The sequence below is a fragment of the Amia ocellicauda genome, chromosome 5, assembly GCF_036373705.1.
Source record: "Amia ocellicauda isolate fAmiCal2 chromosome 5, fAmiCal2.hap1, whole genome shotgun sequence".
NCBI lineage: Eukaryota > Metazoa > Chordata > Actinopteri > Amiiformes > Amiidae > Amia > Amia ocellicauda.
Window position 1 is genome coordinate 44114519 of NC_089854.1, and position 15220 is coordinate 44129738.

The 15220-nt window shown below is 38.1% G+C and overlaps 1 protein-coding gene across 2 annotated transcripts in view; it reads left to right on the forward strand.

Annotated features, from left to right (window-relative positions):
- rassf8b (Ras association domain family member 8b) overlaps nucleotides 1-15220 on the forward strand; it is a 57048-nt gene that overhangs the window by 9063 nt on the left and 32765 nt on the right. The window contains exon 2 of one of the 2 annotated variants that reach the window (XM_066705376.1): nucleotides 3910-3978. The exons of the other annotated variant lie outside the window; for it this stretch is intronic. The gene's annotated coding sequence lies outside the window, so the exon portion shown is untranslated. The remainder of the gene's footprint in view (nucleotides 1-3909; nucleotides 3979-15220) is intronic. 2 annotated transcript variants of the gene reach the window in all.

A 15220-nucleotide genomic window follows, 5' to 3' on the forward strand; every position in this document is an offset into this window, starting at 1 on the left:
TATGCCACTTTAAGAGGCAATTAATCCCAGCAATAATTGAATATGTTCAATTTTACTAATGTATTGCCAATAAACTTACAATAATACTGATTGGTTGTTAGTTTATTTTCCTACAGGGACTATGCAATTTTTAGTGGGCAGCCTGGATTATCTAGGAGTAGAGGGTATAAACTAAGTACTTTCATATGTCTGAAAGATGTGTCTGAATTAATCTTCTGCTCTGTGCTCCACATGGACAGCAGTGTAAACCCTTAAGGAAAAAAAACTAAAACCATAAACCACTGGTTTCAGTGTATTTATACTTGAGTAAAATGGAAATACAAAAGATTTCCTCCTGGTTTTGATGTAGTGATAGTCAAGCAATGAACAGGATTGCTAGAGCTTTATTCAACAGTGTGTCATTGGCCAACACATTTAAGTCACACCATGTTTGGACAATCCAGAACCATGTTTGTTTTTTCTCAAAGGATGCATTTCACATAGTTTAGTGGAGTCTCCCTGCCACACAATCTATGAGAGGTTATAGTAGGTTATGTACTCACAATGAATGTGATGGGCTTCTCTGTAGTTCTGCATCTCCCCCCAACCAGTTTCTGCTTAGAGAAGTCTATAAATCGTTAACTCTGCGAGTGTTAAGGACTTCCACAGTAAATCGCCTCACTCCTACATTAAAGTTTTCTCTGGCTTTCGGCTTCACAGAGTGTCCCAGTATGCAGTGCTGGAGGCCAAATTAACTAACTTTTTAATACAGCTTTTTGTTTCCTGGAAGTGTTTTGTTTTTTTCTACAGCCTTAATGACTCCCAGATCAAGGCTATGCAGTGGGACTCTTGTAGTCCAGGTTCTGTGCCTTTGCGAAGTGGTCTTTCCTTTCCAAGAGGAAGAAAGTGAGCAGGAAAAATATATAATGGTTGGACTTTCCTGCATTTGTTAAAATAATAATGGAGTTGACGCATCTACAGCCACGTGTGTCTTCTGGTTTTCAGACAAGCTGGGGTTAAAGGTTTAGAAACATATTGCCTCCTAAAAATGCTATTAATGTATTTCCCAACAGAAGGGAATTCTATGAGAAATACAAACCAGATGGTATTAACAGGCAGAAGAGCCACCTGTAGGTCAGAAGGCTATTTATTTAAATCCCCTTCTATGGCTGATTATCTGTGTGTAGTGCAATCCTAAGGGAGGGGAATCCAGGGTACGATTCACTTTTTGTCTGTCCAGTCAATACTCCTAACAAGGTTTTGTTTGTTGCCTTTGCTTGAAAATTACCCTTCTATTATCATGTTGCCATTTTACAGAATAAAACACAGATTTTAAGCTTAGGAATTTTGCATGAATATGGTGCCTCTCGTGTATTTTTGGTAGGTGTCTCGTTATCTGTACAAATCCTTTTTTAAATTTATTCAGAAATAGGGATATCGGTGGCATCGTGGGTCTTGAGGGTTCTTCCTGGTTTTTGTATTGAAGGCGATCAACTGAAAATGATGTGACCCTTTTGCTATGGTTTCCTTCACTGCCATAGTTATGGAAAAACGATGGCTAACTCCAGATTTCAAGGAACACCATTTCATTAATTGTTTGGTTAATTTCACAGATGATTAGTGGGGCCTGGGGGGGACCCTCTCATAAGACTTCAGGCAGTACTGTTTGTAAACAGTACTGCTCCTAATGATGCCACAGCCAGAGTCAGTATGGGAAGCCATCAGGGCTGCAGTGAAAAGCATTTCCCCTTATCAATATCCAGCTTAGAAAACAGGAAACTTTAGTTCATTGTAACACAGTAGCCCTGTTTGTGTGAAGAATTGTAAAAGAGGCCCTTTGTACCTGAATGACCCTGAAGTTGTGCTGTGCTGACCATCCATTACAGGAGATTTAAAAAAAACACATTCATTTGGGTAGGCAGATGAGTTCTTGTTTTTTCAAACTTTGAAGAAATGGACTTCTAATCTTTTATAATTAATAATCTTTTATTTTGGTTATTACTGCATTATATCTGAAACCAAACTCTTCAACTAAATAAACCCAATCAGATCTTGTGGTTCACTGTGGCAGTCTTTCTTGTGAAGTAGTCTTAATGTTTGGCAAAGGGAGAATGACCGAGAATATCAAATCCTCGCCTAAAGAATCAGGAGGCATATTCAGATATTTGTGAAAAGAAAAGTGCATCATGAATTTGTATGTTTCTTTTGGCATATTGTCTTGTTTTTCATTTGACTGCAGTTGTTCAGTCCTGCAGAAAATGTGATTTCAAAGAAGTGGGAAGAGGATTTGAATTTATGTGTTGTTGACTTTCTTCTTGCAGTCTATTTAGCTGAAGGTAGGCCTTTTCCAGATTGCCCTAGGTTTACAGTCATGACTCATGCTTTCCCATGTTCTGTTTACAGTGAATGGCTGCAGATAGTTTTGAAATATTTCAAATGATAACATTCAAACAGTGGCAGAGACGTATAAAATAATATTCATTTTCTGTTTTGTCCTTTTCTTTTACGTAATGAAAATAAATAAAATTGAAAATTGAGAAGTTTAATCTTAGATAAAATTGCACATCTAAAGTTTTGGACATTTTTCCATAGCATATCAATGCAAAGCTAGTGGTGAATTGGAACAACCTGGTAATCTTGCTTTTCAGTTCAAAACCCCAGCCTATTTATCATGCTTCTCCAACCACACTGATCAACGGATCATGCACTGGTTATGTATAAAATTGTATACCTTAACTTAAGGAAATGTTATCACCAGTATATATGTGTGGCTGTAGTAGGAATAGACTTAATTTTTTTATTTAAATGTTTCACAACAACAACAACAAAAATGGTATAGAAATCAAAGATAATAAACAATAAACTTCCATTTGACATCTAGGCATTTGTATTACAGTAAGTTTATTCAACCCATTCTTGACTATAATATTTTGTATGTCTACTTGTTTGTAGTACTGGATGCTGAAGTGAAACTTGAGAATGAGTTATTTATGGCATTCTGACGTAGTGAATTACTTCACCAACATTGAGATTGCTTTGAATTTCTGTTGTATTACACACACACACATTTTGAGGCACCAACCCACTTTCTCTGTCCGGCCCTGGAAATAGGTCGGTATCCGAGTGAGAGCAGCTGAGGGATTGAAAGGGTCTGTGACCATAGTGAACTGATTTCCAGTGAAATTGCCGGGGGAGCTATGACTCGCCTAGCTGGCAGGGGCTGTTCATACAGCGGGAGGAGGGTTTTGAGCTGTAGCGAGCGCTCAGCATGTGCGGGTGACAGCTTGCTGATTTCAGCTGTTTTAGCCGTTTGAGGCATAATGTTATCCAAGAAATGAATTAATATCTGGTTAGATTAAATGGTAGCTTCCATAGAGGTACTTAAGCCATTTATTTTAATTCATTGTACTTTGTCAGGGCTGTTGATCTGATTTTGATTTGAGTTATAGTTCTTCAGCCAAGTTTGATATTGGTGTGTGTTTCTTATAAGTACCCACTCTAAAGTAAGGACAAAAAAATATATATATGTATTAATTTCCTGGCTGCCATCTGTCCTTATGCTCTTGTCATATGCAGAGTAATTCTGACTTGATTTGCTCCCTCGATTGAAATGCCGCTTTTATTTTTCACTTAATGGGTAGATCTGTTTCTTCTTCATTGGTACCCCTTACATACATCTGGAAGGTCAGTACTTACTTCCCTGCCTTGATAAGCCTCAGCTTATGTGCTCAATAATGGTCCCTGATTTAGTTTTTTTTTTTGGTGTTAGTAATTAAATATTTCTCCTTCACCCACAAGACTTCTGCTTTCTATCACAGCTTTCATGTTTAAGGAAGACTAAGACATTGATCAAATTTAAAACCTAAAACTCAAACCCATCCAACAATCGCCAGTGATAAACATAGCATCTGATTGCATCTTTCCTTTCAGCACAAGCAAGAAGCCTCAAACAATCAAAAAGCTGTTAACAAGTATTGGATTGGAAGCTGTGATTGTCAGGTTGGTCAAAGTTTTAATTTAATCCATGTCGGACTAACTTTATAAAAGCCACGATTTTATGTAGGCAACTGCTTGATTTATTAGAATAATATGCAAACCATTCACATTCGTTGTGCAATTTATATATTTTTCTTTTGCACCGTTCAATTTCTGAAAGTTATCGTACATCTTTAATTGGGACAATCTGAAAAAGCTTTCACGCAAACATGTATTTAATCAGATTATGTTGTCATTTTATCATATCATTGATACCCTAGTTTAATCCCATGAAAGCTAATTCAGATGCTTGTTAACATGCAGATAAATAAAATTATAAATTGTATATATTGCATAGTAGCAGCAAAGGCCATGTCATTTAACAGTTTGGATATGCAGTCTTAACTGTACATTTGATACAAATTCTAATTTAAATCTCATATTAAAGAATTTATATTTTCAAAGTATATCTTGACATTTCATAGCTGCCAGAGCTGAAATCCCTTTTCACTCAGTCATGCAGGGTTTTAATTGCTGTGAAGAGCTGTACTGCAGAGCTCCTGGCTGACTGAATCAGAATACTGAAAAGAAGAATTTATGTATTTATTTATTTATGCTTAGCTTTACGGACAGTAATAACCTCAGCTGTTTTTTTTATTTTTTATTTTATTGATTTGAATAAATTTGTCTTCATAAAATCATAAGTTCATCTTATGTCTTTGCAACTTTACAAAAAAAACGCTGTATTGGGGATTACTTTTCCCATACAGTTTTATCAGGAAAGGTGTGACTCTGATCCAACTATAAAATGTATATGCATATATGACTATATGTGTAATTATGCATGCATGTATGTGAAGATAAATCAAGCTAAAGTCTGGAATGTAATCTAAGTGTCTTTATTAACTCTCCCTTAGGGATTTCAGATTGCTGACAAATGAAACTTTTTTTTTTTTTTTTTCTCCACTGTGTTTGTGGATGATGGTTAATGGTGTAACTGGTTTGGCCATGGTGCTGATGATAGCAGGTTCTGCCCTTCGGACCCCATGCAATTCCCAGTGATGTGTAAATCATTCAGTGGACTGACAGTGATTGGAGGTGATTTTATAATTATGATGTACATGTGTATACATATGCACACCTCCATTTATTGAGTTAGGAGACTAAAATGAGAAATATTTATAAATAAGGTATTAGAACTATACTTTTATAGTGGTACAGAGTTGGTCTATCTTTTATTAATGGTTTTATATGTATCACTGCAGTAGGCTGCTGCTTGATTGGTTAAAATCTTATGAATATCTCTTCCTTTAACTCTTCAGCTGACATAATAAAATAACATGAGATGAGGCTCCATGTCCTGCTATCTTCTGTTGGGGATGGCAGTCTCTCATTTATTTGGCAGGCCTGAGAAATGGCGACTTGCCATACAATTAAGAGTGCTAACTGGTTGCCATTTTGCACCTACTCTTCATCATATAGACATAAAGGTTAGAGGGAATTGTTGCAAATGCTCTTTGCTCAATTACATCTGTTAGGTTGTACTAACTGCATGATGAAACCTGCTAGGGAGTAACACCTCTTGCACTAGGAATAGCTAAGTATTTCCCAGCTCAAGCAACACCCACGTATTTGTGGCTTTGTAGCAATTGCTGTTTTGTTTTTGTTTTTATCCACATTTGTAATGGATACATTTCAGGCAATGAAGATGATATAGAATGCTCATATTTGCGTTTCTGCATGTTTTGTAATTTGTCGCATAATCCACAGACTCCTCGTCCTAGCATAGGTCGAAATCAAAGGTGCAAAGGGTTAACTAAAAGTCTGTTTTAGTTAGTGGCATTAGGAAAGGTTTATTGTCTCTGTGTAGCATATGCATAGCCTTCCTATTCCTACCATTTATCTAAACTCTTTAATTGTATTTCCCCTGTAACTACAGTGGTAAATGAAGTGTTGAAATCCACAGACTGGTCTTTTTTTTTTTTTTTTCTAACCTTTTTCCCCCAAGGAATATTACTGGTGAATCACTGGATTTTAATTCGATTTTTTAAAAATTATTATTTCTTGGCTACCACTCTACCTAGTGCAGTGAAGTATAGTGCATTTATCCTTGGACGCTATATAGATTGATTCGGTTAATACTCTTTGAGCTGGTTTCACAGACCCAGATTAGTACTAGTCTATGACTAACCAAAGTTATTTTGTGTAGGGTAGTCCAAGATTAGTCCTAATCCAGGTCTGTGAAACTAGCTGTTTAACTTTCCAGGAAGATTCTTCATACAAACTGAACTTTTAGTAACAAAAATAACTTTTATCCTTAAGTGCATTTCAGAAGTTTTGTGGGAAGTGGGTCTATGCCTTGCTTCTATTTTCTATCTGAAAATATCTTTATCTTAAATAATAATAATAATGAAAATGGTGTGTGAATTCTCCATTCTTTGACTGAAAATTTATCATTTAATTTCCTTCCATACCCTGTCACCCTAAGACTTGAAGGCAAGTTAAGCAAGTGTATTTGTTTTCCCTCTCAGACAAAGCTTGATTTCGTACCCGTGGATTGTCTAAAACTAATCATGCCAGCATTTTCCATGCTGAATTGCCGCCTAATTATAGTAGTGTCTGACACATGCTGCTTTTTGTATTTAGCTAGTGGAAAACTGAAAGGTAATAGCTAGTCCCTCAAACAGTATTGGTGCCTGCACTTTGTAGTCCTAGCTTCAAAATTAATTAACAGCACTTCTCCCTGTTTTCTGCTGCCAAGGGAGCTTTTTGAATGCTCAAACTACACTACTTTTATACTAAAACTGTTTCTTCATTCACTGTCACTGTGATTGTACATCTAGGCCTGGAGCCCATTTCAAATTGTGAAAAATATGCAATCTCATTTTCAGACCTGGTGGATGAAAATTACCGAATACAGAAAACAGATATACAATACATAAAAGAAAAACTGCAAAATCAGTAATGTACAGCCAACATGTTTTATTTATGTACAGCTGAGACAACAAATTGAGTACTCATCACTTTAACACTCATATGTCATGTCCATTAATTACTCTGGGATGGGTCATATTTTAATTGTTTTGCCTCATCAAAGGTGATCGAACAGTCTTCACATTTTCCTGTTAAATTGTGTAGTAGAAAGATTATGCCAGAATGCATGTGTGTTTCCTTATTATTAACAAAGAAGATCGTGCAATACCAGTTGCACAATAAACGCATTGTATGAAATTTAAAGAAGTTTACTTTTACTTTTGTGCTATGACTTCACCAGAAACAAGGAAACTGGAATAATAGTGATGCTTAATGGAATTACCCTTGAGTTCATACAGAAGGTTAGTGATCATTATCTTAAAGGCATCATCAGATTAGTGCTGGAAGACAGTAGCTGCGGCTCTTCTAGTCAGAGGTTTTCAAGTTAGCACTTACTGATCTGCCAGGCATTAAGCTGCCGTTGCTTATGGCTTAGTATTAATGTTAATTGTAGTCCAGAAGTTCTTAGTGCTACAGTACAAGTTGTTTGGGAGGCTATGCCTAACCTGCCTTATCCACACAGATCCTGTGGACAGAGCTCCAACAGCAAGGAAAGGAAGGTATCACTAATTTTAGCTCTGACTTCAGTGATTGGCACTCAACGCACTCAATTTGTGGACTAGACAGCAGTATATCAGATGCCTTTTGTCAGAGCTACTGTGCAAACATAGCATTCCAGAGCTGTTTGAAGTTGATGTCAGGCTCCAGGTTTTCACCTTTGAGTGGCACGGGTCAAGGAAGAATTTTGGAACGGGATGTTGCCTGTCATTCTGTTCCCCTAGACGTTTGAGAGAGCCCATTTCTTCCTGCTGAGAGGTGTAGGCTATGATGTACTTGTGTGTATGTAAATACTTTCTTTCCATGGCGAAATTACTGTAGGCTTTTTTGGACAGGGCCTTATGTGAATAATGGAAAGCAGTTTGCAGGATGAACAGGGATGTTAATGGTGTCATATGCTTCTCCTGTTTGCTGTGCAGTACATTTTGGTTTCGTGAAATCCTTCTTCCACAGGCCGAATTGTAGACATTGGAAATGAGCTACACAAAAACATAAACATAAAATCATGATATAAACATAGCGTATTTTGTATTAAACAGGGAAATGTATGATCTAGTCCATTAAACTAATATATATATACACTCACCTAAAGGATTATTAGGAACACCTGTTCAATTTCTCATTAATGCAATTATCTAACCAACCAATCACATGGCAGTTGCTTCAATGCATTTAGGGGTGTGGTCCTGGTCAAGACAATCTCCTGAACTCCAAACTGAATGTCTGAATGGGAAAGAAAGGTGATTTAAGCAATTTTGAGCGTGGCATGGTTGTTGGTGCCAGACGGGCCGGTCTGAGTATTTCACAATCTGCTCAGTTACTGGGATTTTCACGCACAACCATTTCTAGGGTTTACAAAGAATGGTGTGAAAAGGGAAAAACATCCAGTATGCGGCAGTCCTGTGGGCGAAAATGCCTTGTTGATGCTAGAGGTCAGAGGAGAATGGGCCGACTGATTCAAGCTGATAGAAGAGCAACTTTGACTGAAATAACCACTTGTTACAACCGAGGTATGCAGCAAAGAATTTGTGAAGCCACAACACGTACAACCTTGAGGCGGATGGGCTACAACAGCAGAAGACCCCACCGGGTACCACTCATCTCCACTACAAATAGGAAAAAGAGGCTACAATTTGCACAAGCTCACCAAAATTGGACAGTTGAAGACTGGAAAAATGTTGCCTGGTCTGATGAGTCTCGATTTCTGTTGAGACATTCACATGGTAGAGTCAGAATTTGGCGTAAACAGAATGAGAACATGGATCCATCATGCCTTGTTACCACTGTGCAGGCTGGTGGTGGTGGTGTAATGGTGTGGGGGATGTTTTCTTGGCACACTTTAGGCCCCTTAGTGCCAATTGGGCATCGTTTAAATGCCACGGCCTACCTGAGCATTGTTTCTGACCATGTCCATCCCTTTATGACCACCATGTACCCATCCTCTGATGGCTACTTCCAGCAGGATAATGCACCATGTCACAAAGGTCGAATCATTTCAAATTGGTTTCTTGAACATGACAATGAGTTCACTGTACTAAACTGGCCCCCACAGTCACCAGATCTCAACCCAATAGAGCATCTTTGGGATGTGGTGGAACGGGAGCTTCGTGCCCTGGATGTGCATCCCACAAATCTCCATCAACTGCAAGATGCTACCCTATCAATATGGGCCAACATTTCTAAAGAATGCTTTCAGCACCTTGTTGAATCAATGCCACGTAGAATTAAGGCAGTTCTGAAGGCGAAAGGGGGTCAAACACAGTATTAGTATGGTGTTCCTAATAATCCTTTAGGTGAGTGTATATATATATATATATATATATATATATATATAAACTATAATTAAAAATATTAATTTAATCATTCATTGTGATTTTGTATTCAAATTGAAAACATTAGCCAAATACAGTGGTGAGCTAGTATAACTTCACTATGGTCTGTCTGGGTGTCAAGATATTTTAGGTATGTTTTCCTGAAATATTAGCTGGCAGAAAGCAAAAATACCACAACTGACTCTCATTCGGTCAGACTTTGTAGCAAGAATTTCTATCCACTTAGCATAAACCTGAACTTGTGTTCTAGAATAAAAGGCCCAAATGTTCTCCTTTTACAGTATTCTAAAATTGAATGACATTTCCAATCTTATGGGCTTAAACCCTCCCTGATGTAAAGTGCTAACACTGCATTATCACATGCACCATTGCAGTCTGTAATAGGCCGATGGAATAGCCACCAACAGTCACGGACCGGACATCATGTGCTGGGGTAATAACTGAAAATATCATCCAGCCAGCTCTTAAAAGGTCACATTAGTTCTGCTTCAGTGTTTCTCCCGTTGGGCAGGTGTGTGTTATACTCTGCTGCTTTGCTGCTGATGCATTGAGTTATATAAGTCTGTCATAGAGGCCATTGTTTGCCCTCCGTGTTTTTTTTTTTGTTTTTTTTTTTTTTCCTTTTCTCTGTCTGTGCCATTTCTGATATCCCTATTAATATACTTTTATTCATGAGTTATTGTTCTTTTCTGTGCTGCTGGGTACTGCGTGCCTGATAAAAGATGTCTAGGATTGGTCATGCATGCTTGGGTGCTTGCCTCATGACAGCAGACATTTCTGATGGAGAGTGATGGAGTGTTGCAGCTGGGGCTAGATGGCTGTTATCATCACCTTCACAGCGTTATATAACTCTTGAGACTGTACAGAAGGACCTGGGATGATGCTCACAAAAGACAGTAGATTTAAGACCAGTTGCTGGCAGTTGCTGCACCACATTGAAACCGAATCTCTCCAAATTGAAGGTGCCATGCAATCATTACTTGGTCTATTACTTGGAAGGCGTGACATCTGAGGAATTTTTGTTTATGTATCTATTATTGGTGGACTACAAGATTGTGCTTATGCCTCTGGACTACAAGTTCTAAACCGGTCACCTTTTAATTTGCCTGAAATTTATCAACTACAAAATGAACTACAGCTTCACAAAGTAGTACACAATTACACAATTGTGATTCTTCTCAACCTCTGGTTTGACCATTAACTCGTACAGACATGCTTTTCACTCACAAATAAGCGAATAATAGGTTCATCCTTGTAAGCACCCTTGTAGCTTAGTGAGTGAATTTACCCTGATGGTAAAAATGTTTAGTGTTGCCCTATTTTAACTTACCCTGTTAGGCCAACTTAAGGGCTATTGAGGATTGTAGACCTTTGGGTTTCAGTTCCTTTACTCATGAAGTTACATTACAGTACATTACAGTACAAAACAAAAAACACCCACAATATGGAAAATATATAAAACAATTAAAATTTAAATCCACAGATCCATATTCTGACCCTTTCTAGGGAAATGTGATAATCATGACAAACTATTCATGGTCATGGGTCATAGACAAACATCATAAAACTCAGTATGAAACTTTCTTTGAGTTTGTGGAGTACAAACAGAGGTTACTGAGAGAGATCGATACATACTTGTCAGAAGTCACAATCCTTACTGTTGGGTGTGTGGCAACACTAGAGTCATTCATAGGGCAGAAAGGGCTTTAAAGCTTTTTTCCATTCAGAACTGGGAATATTGTCTGTTACTCATTCCCAGGGAGAATGAGAGTGCGGTCATGCCCTACTGATGCCAGTTCTCAAGGAGTGTCAACACTATAAATGCCTGTCAAGGTCAGACAACTTACATGGGCAAAACAAGTATGCACAATTACAGAATGTACTTTCTTAGGAGACTTTCTGAAACAAATTTGAACCTCTCTTTATTTTTTATTCATTTTGAAGTTGGTTAATTATTGTATTCAAATATGATGCAGAGGTTCAATTTACTCTGATCCCTAGCCATCCACAATAAATACACTATCCCAACATTTTGGCCAGATGGTTTGTGAAAGATGGGCCTGGAATGAAGTAATGGCACCACCACTACTCCTCATTTTATTTTTGTATAGTGCCAAAGGATTTTCAGTAGCCATACATAGTCAGCTGTTTAGGTCAACAACTATTCTGAAAGTTGCCCCCTTTCAATAATGTAGAGCTAGCCCAAGTATTGGAGGAAGCATTGAACATGGCACCTCAGGTAAGAAAGAAAGCATGCTTGAGTCAGTAGTACATGTTTTGTAGTTGCATTGTCAGCTAATACTGCTCATATCAATACTCCCACAGCTGTTAGGAGACACCATTAACTATCCATCATGAGAAAAGGACTGCTGCTTCATGTGCCTTTCCATAATCATTTGAGATTTTTGGGAGTGATGGCTGACAATGTCACTGAGATTCCCCAGGGTTCGCTTGGCACCACATTCACAAAGTGATTAAGTGGTAGACTGTCAAATACAGCTCACTTGACTCCCTATGACAGGCTAGCAGAGCTCCCAACAGCTGTGACACCTCTAAAAGGCTGAGCGTCAACATTGAATGAAGTGGACAGTTTCATAGGTATGCAAGCGAGCTTTGTTGCTCTGAATCAGCATTACACCCCCGTATCAGTGTCCAGTCCTGTCAGAGTCCTGCAGGCCGTGCCACGAGACTCCCACATTGTAACAGATGAAAAGTAGAACTTTGCTGGTCTGGCAGGGCTGGTTCTGATGTGTGGATTATCGATTAGTTTAAGTTGCATAATGAGAACATTTAGTTTATTTTTATACAATGACTTTGCAGTACTGATTATATAGCTCTACTGGGATCGATGTGCATCTATTGGGGGAGAGTTAAATTAAAAATGGAAGTATGAATGTAATGAACCTAATTTCAGTACTGCCTTCCTAAACATAAACAAACTTGTGTGTGCAATATTGCGCTTACTCAGTGTACTTTGTCTGTGAGTGCAATGTATTATAATGAACCAACACTTTTGTAGGTAAGCTGGCAAAACAAAAATATTATATACTCTTCAATTCATTGAGCAATTGCTCTGAGGAAATAAAGGAGTTACCCTCTTTTTTTTCCTGAATGCAGTCTTCCGTTAATGCAGTGTCAACTGATTTTGTTTTTTTTCTCATGATTTGAAATTTTGTTTATTTCATCATGGTACAATGAGCACTTTTCCTTTCTGGTGCAGTCTGGCAGCAAGGCCTGCTTTCCGTTTAGACAGGGGGATACCTTTTTTTTTTTTTTTTTAAATCACTTCACACCAGGCAGAGAATTGAATTCTGGGAATATTTGAAAGAGATTACATTCTTTATATAGCAGAGTAGATGTTTGTGCAATGAATTCCACAGATTTATCTATGTGCATCTGCAACAGGTGACCAAGTCCACTACAGGAATGTAAATCCTGATTAAATCATCGCTATGGTTTTTCCACAACCGCAGAAGAACAATGATGGCATGCAGGGAATGCAGATGTTCTTGTTGAAGGAGAATTAAGATGGTCAATGCTGAAATGTTTGCTGTGGGGGGTTTTAACAGTGGAGATGCAGGGATGTTCTGAAATTGACATTTCCAAATCCAGCATAGCCTTAAAACACAGCTAATTCATCCCCTTTAGAAACATGTAATCTGAATAAGAGAAGTTTGTTTTCCAAGATTCACAAATGCATCATTTTGATGTGCCAATCAAGCACAGCAGTGAGCATCTGAATATTACAAGCTGACCTTCTCTGCAGTGAATGCCTCACTTCATTTCTGTTCAAACTCACTCCATGGCATCCACTGGAACTCTCAGAACTTACCTCCCCTTTTGCTTATTGTCACCTGTCAGATAACAGCTTCCACAAATCTGTTTAACAGTTTTGCAGGGAAGGGCAAGGTTTGTAGATTGTATGAAATGCAAATTATTTTCCAAACAACTTAAAACTAAACAAAAGACACAGAAGGTCATAGTGCCTTTTCTAGCACCCAGGCTTAATTCCTTCCTTTAAGAATCATCCCCAGATACATTATAAGCCTTATAAATTCAACAGCATCTGTTGGACATTCATCAGTGGCTATTTCATTTTAGACACCGAGCCTGTTTGAGTTCAAGAGTGCTTTTTACTTGTTGGGTGTTGCACTTCCGGAAAGTGGTGCATTACATCAGAATTCAATATCGTATGTTGTTGCAGATGTGACCCAGCCGATTATGTATCAAACAATTGCAAAAAGTTGAGAATTAACAGATTAGAAATAAAGTAATTGCCAAAACAAAATTACCCTCCCATATCAGAGTGGAATCTTCAGTGAGCAAACCCAAAGTACACTTTTAGTTCAACTGCAACATACTACCTGCCTCATTTAAAATAACCACACTAACATTTTGACAACACGTGGAAGGATAGATTAAATGCAGTGGCAGTGAGTAATGAATGATGCTGGATGTGGCAAAAATATAAATTTAAAGAAATATATAGTTGGTAAAATCCAAGGTTAACACGCTTTTGTCAAGAGGCAGCAAGGAAAGTGACACTAACTGATGGTGTGTGCACACCGGGAGGGGTTTGTGGAAAGAGCCTGACAGAGGAGAGACGCACAGAGAATTAAAGTGCCAACGAAAGCACGGAGCAGACAGCTAGAAAGCTCGGAGGAATAAGATTGGCCTGTCGAGCTTATAAATTGATGGGGACATGAGCAGGCTTGTCATTTCTGCCGGCCTGCATCCAAGAACCTGAGGAAATCTGTCACTCCAAAACACAAATAGGTACGTACTCCCTGCGTCCTCTCCTTCTGATTTTACTAGTCCAAATATATACAATTGGTGTATATTTGTGAATATGTGGAAGTTCAACTTTTCTGTCTTTCTGCCTATACAGTTTGTCTAGATTAATATATAGCCTGCTGTACATTAGAGGCACCTATTTAATCATAATCAATGGCTGTCAAGCTTTTTTGTTTATTTGCAGACCATCTAAATCTGGTGGGCATTCTCTGCAAACCACACAATAAATGGTATAATTCAACAAAACACAATAAAGTAAACAAAGTAATTAAGAATGATCTCATACGTGCCTTCTATTATGTGATGGGTGTGGTTTTCAAAAAGTATTTTCATATCACCCTATTGAGTGACTTTGTGGACTGACTCGGTTTGTTTTGTTTTTGTTATAAAAATGTTTTTTTGACATTCCAATTGGTAATTTATACAGAGAGAACGAATACTAAATTAAGCCTATAGCCCTATACACAGCATAAGTTAGGGTTGACAACAGAGCTAAAGATCCAGGCAGACACCCACCTAACAGATGGCTATAATTTCCTTTTTATATATACAGTGAGGGGAAAAAAGTATTTGATCCCCTGCTGATTTTGTACGTTTGCCCACTGACAAAGAAATGATCAGTCTATAATTTTAATAGTAGGTGTATTTTAACAGTGAGACAGAATAACAACAAAAACATCCAGAAAAACGCATTTAAAAAAAGTTATAAATTGATTTGCATGTTAATGAGAGAAATAAGTATTTGATCCCCTATCAATCAGCAAGATTTCTGGCTCCCAGGTGTCTTTTATACAGGTAACGAGCTGAGATTAGGAGCACTCCCTTTAAGAGAGTGCTCCTAATCTCAGCTCGTTACCTGTATAAAAGACACCTGTCCACAGAAGCATGCAATCAATCAATCAGATTCCAAACTCTCCACCATGGCCAAGACCAAAGAGCTGTCCAAGGATGTCAGGGATAAGATTGTAGACCTACACAAGGCTGGAATGGGCTACAAGACCATCGCCAAGCAGCTTGGTGAGAAGGTGACAACAGTTGGTGCGATTATT